The sequence below is a fragment of the Microplitis demolitor genome, chromosome 9 (assembly GCF_026212275.2).
Source record: "Microplitis demolitor isolate Queensland-Clemson2020A chromosome 9, iyMicDemo2.1a, whole genome shotgun sequence".
NCBI lineage: Eukaryota > Metazoa > Arthropoda > Insecta > Hymenoptera > Braconidae > Microplitis > Microplitis demolitor.
The window spans coordinates 4,702,043-4,706,686 of record NC_068553.1 but is presented as its reverse complement, the minus strand read 5'-3'; the positions used below and the strand labels follow the sequence as shown (position 1 = coordinate 4,706,686).

At 41.0% G+C, this 4,644-nt stretch overlaps 2 non-coding genes across 2 annotated transcripts; both read right to left on the bottom strand.

Annotated features, from left to right (window-relative positions):
* Positions 1-1,488: 1,488 nt before the first annotated feature.
* On the bottom strand, positions 1,489-1,643 carry LOC128668694 (5.8S ribosomal RNA). The gene has a single exon (XR_008404346.1). It is a non-coding gene; the product is annotated as a 5.8S ribosomal RNA (ribosomal RNA).
* A 419-nt stretch (positions 1,644-2,062) lies between these two features.
* Positions 2,063-3,972, bottom strand: LOC128668689 (small subunit ribosomal RNA). The gene has a single exon (XR_008404341.1). It is a non-coding gene; the product is annotated as a small subunit ribosomal RNA (ribosomal RNA).
* Between the last annotated feature and the right edge of the window lie 672 nt (positions 3,973-4,644).

Sequence of the window (4,644 nt, the reverse complement as noted above, 5' to 3'; positions counted from 1 at the left end):
TGCCAGCTATCCTGAGGGAAACTTCGGAGGGAACCAGCTACTAGATGGTTCGATTAGTCTTTCGCCCCTATACCCAGTTCAGACGATCGATTTGCACGTCAGAATCGCTACGGACCTCCATCAGGGTTTCCCCTGACTTCATCCTGACCAGGCATAGTTCACCATCTTTCGGGTCCCAACGTGTACGCTCTAGGTACGCCCTTTCTCAATGAGAATAGAACGTCCTGAGAATGCGGGATTACATCGTAACGTAACCCATCTTCTCTCAATTGTCTTAAGACAATCTATACTTTCATTACGCCTTTAGGTTTGGTTTATATAAATATATCCCAATGACTTGCGTACATGTTAGACTCCTTGGTCCGTGTTTCAAGACGGGTCCTGTAAGTACCCAAAGCAGTAGCATCGCTAACCAGTAAGTAAGCCAGTTAAAGACATTACACAGCTAACAGCAGACTTTTCCCAGCGACGGCATTAAATCCGCACTACCAGGAGAAAATCACGCTTGCGGTAAGCCTAACGCATATAATTGCGGCTCAATACCATTTGTATACTGTCAAACAGTTTATCAGGATACCAAAGGTCTTCAGTATAATAAAATACTAAAGGCTACCAATTGGGCCATAGATAGACATCTAACAGGTTGCGACGTTCTACTAGAGGAGAAGTGCACGACGACAAATTTAGCAAAAATAATACAAGCAAGTATAATCTAGTGACCACAAGGATTCTATAATCACATCATAGCTTGCATTAATACTAAAAACGTTGACGATGAATCTCCCCATTCGATCTTTTGGGTTTCACAGGTTTACCCCTGAACGGTTTCACGTACTCTTGAACTCTCTCTTCAAAGTTCTTTTCAACTTTCCCTCACGGTACTTGTTCGCTATCGGTCTCGTAACAATATTTAGCCTTAGATGGAGTTTACCACCCACTTAGAGCTGCACTCTCAAGCAACCCGACTCTAAGGAGAGAATCACCTGAAACAATTTCCAGTCACTACGGGCCTGGCACCCTCTATGGGTAAATGGCCCCATTCAAGATGGACTTGGACATGATAATGTGTCTCGGGTTAAATGATTCCTCCTAAACACTACATCTCCTAATGGCATAACCATAGGATTTAGTGCTGGGCTAATTCCTGTTCACTCGCCGTTACTAAGGAAATCCTTGTTAGTTTCTTTTCCTCCGCTTATTAATATGCTTAAATTCAGCGGGTAGTCTCACTTAATCTGAGGTCGTCAAAATTGAATTAAAATACCAGTGAACTAAAACGTAACAACTGTTTACGGTCTATAAAATGAATATAATTCGTAAACTCGAAAATCAGTTGTACCATAATATTATAACAACAATTCACTGATTCAAGTAAAAATAATAATTTCAAACGACATCATCTTATTTTATAATCAATTATTGATGATGAACATTCATTGTATATTTTCTCGCTAGTACAATCAATGTAAGCAGTTTTTATATAATAAACGACCCTCAGCCAAGTGTGGTCCGGGAATTGGATCCGTGGACCGCAATGTGCGTTCGAAATGTCGATGTTCATGTGTCCTGCAGTTCACAAGTTGACGCGCAATTAGCTGCGTTCTTCATCGATTTACGAGCCAAGTGATCCACCGTTCAGGATAATCATCTTTTTTAAGAAAATATTGATATTTTCCATTTTACGCTTGTTGACTTAATTTTTATACATTGACAAAATGTCTTTTACAATAGAAACATATTATATCCTATTCTAATGTAAAATTGCCATCTATACATCAGATGTATATGGCAACGAAACTTTGTAAATATAATTCAGCCATGGCGTATATTCATTTAAAAACCTCATCTACACAATATATGCACAAGACATTTAGAGTATAGACTAGTATAGGTTACCATGACTATGTGATACAAATATAATCGAACACAAAGTTTCTGAAGATACTCATAAGTATTCATTCAATTTACTTTTTATACGGCGTGCGTTAACACTTTTGAAAGTAATATTTATATGCATATATATATATTACAAATACAAAATTTTGTATTGTATATTATACGTTAATGATCCTTCCGCAGGTTCACCTACGGAAACCTTGTTACGACTTTTACTTCCTCTAAATAATCAAGTTTGGTCATCTTTCCAACAACATCGGCAATGCCGAAACATTGCCGCGCATCAGTCCGAAGACCTCACTAAATCATTCAATCGGTAGTAGCGACGGGCGGTGTGTACAAAGGGCAGGGACGTAATCAACACGAGCTTATGACTCGTGCTTACTGGGAATTCCTCGTTCATGGGGAATAATTGCAAGCCCCAATCCCTAGCACGAAAGAGGTTCAGCGGGTTACCCGGGCCTTTCGGCCAGGGAAGACACGTTGATTCTTTCAGTGTAGCGCGCGTGCGGCCCAGAACATCTAAGGGCATCACAGACCTGTTATTGCTCAATCTCGTGCGGCTAGAAGCCGCCTGTCCCTCTAAGAAGATATTTATTTACGTTGGTAGTAAAAATCACTTGATCCGAAAATCAAGTAAATCTTTCAAGATACCAAAAACGCCTATTTAGCAGGCTAGAGTCTCGTTCGTTATCGGAATTAACCAGACAAATCGCTCCACCAACTAAGAACGGCCATGCACCACCACCCACCGAATCAAGAAAGAGCTATCAATCTGTCAATCCTTCCGGTGTCCGGGCCTGGTGAGGTTTCCCGTGTTGAGTCAAATTAAGCCGCAGGCTCCACTCCTGGTGGTGCCCTTCCGTCAATTCCTTTAAGTTTCAGCTTTGCAACCATACTTCCCCCGGAACCCAAAAGCTTTGGTTTCCCGGAAGCTGCCCGCCGAGTCATCGGAGGAACATCGGCGGATCGCTAGCTGGCATCGTTTATGGTTAGAACTAGGGCGGTATCTGATCGCCTTCGAACCTCTAACTTTCGTTCTTGATTAATGAAAACATTTTTGGCAAATGCTTTCGCTTCTGTTCGTCTTGCGACGATCCAAGAATTTCACCTCTAACGTCGCAATACGAATGCCCCCATCTGTCCCTATTAATCATTACCTCGGTATTCCGAAAACCAACAAAATAGAACCGAGGTCCTATTCTATTATTCCATGCACACAGTATTCAGGCAAAATAAGCCTGCTTTAAGCACTCTAATTTGTTCAAAGTAAACGTACCGGCCTACCTCGACACTCAATTAAGAGCACCGCGATAGGATTAAATTGGACCGCAAAGTTTGACCTTAGCTAAATCCACCGGTAGGACGTTTCGTAACATGCCAGTTGACACCGCGAGCGATGAACCAACAGTACGAAACACAGATTCAACTACGAGCTTTTTAACCGCAACAACTTTAATATACGCTATTGGAGCTGGAATTACCGCGGCTGCTGGCACCAGACTTGCCCTCCAATGGATCCTCATTAAAGGATTTAAAGTGTATTCATTCCGATTACGGGGCCTCGGATGAGTCCCGTATCGTTATTTTTCGTCACTACCTCCCCGTGCCGGGAGTGGGTAATTTGCGCGCCTGCTGCCTTCCTTGGATGTGGTAGCCGTTTCTCAGGCTCCCTCTCCGGAATCGAACCCTGATTCCCCGTTACCCGTTACAACCATGGTAGGCGCAGAACCTACCATCGACAGTTGATAAGGCAGACATTTGAAAGATTCGTCGTCGGTACTAGACCATACGATCAGCAGAAAGTTATTCAGAGTCACCAAAAGTAACGATGGACAAGCCACCGATTGGTTTTGATCTAATAAAAGCGTTCCTTCCATCTCTGGTCGGAACTCTGGTTTGCATGTATTAGCTCTAGAATTACCACAGTTATCCAAGTAAATGTGGGTACGATCTAAGGAACCATAACTGATTTAATGAGCCATTCGCGGTTTCACCTTAATACGGCATGTACTGAGACATGCATGGCTTAATCTTTGAGACAAGCATATGACTACTGGCAGGATCAACCAGGGAGCTTCGTTATATGTTTTTATTTTTTAAAACATCAGATTAACTCCTCTCTTTCACTTTATACATACATGATAGTATTTTAAAAATCCTATCTGTTGTTAAAGTGGTGCTGTTTTTATAAGCATTTGCTTATTACAACACTTTAAAATTTTTGAATCTAGATTATTAATTCACAATATTGAATTATAATTTTATTTTTCAAACATCCTCTCGTTGTTGCAAATTTTACTCTCGCTAGATATTTTATTATCAAAGCGACTTGGTTTATTATATACACGTAAACGTGATGTTTTATTCTTGCTCGGAAACAAGTAAGTCGATACTCAGTTTATTATTTGTACACTAAATTTTAGTTATACATAATAGTATATAAACGCCGTAGCGATTTACCACATAAAGAGTCATTCAGTCATAGACATCGACCCGTGGTACTGTTGCGTTGAAATTGTATATCTCGCCGTAGCCAGTATCCGTCAGTGCTTACTCGAACCGCTTCAACTGACTACTCTTTCATACTAGTACGAGCCGGCGACTAAAAAAGATACAGTTGCGCGATTACTGCCAGCCGCGTCAACGGCGGCGGATACAACGGTAGCTCCCTGTATCTAAATTACCTGTTGCCACTTGCACAATTTTTTTAATATAAAATTATTTATTTTAATACATACAATATTA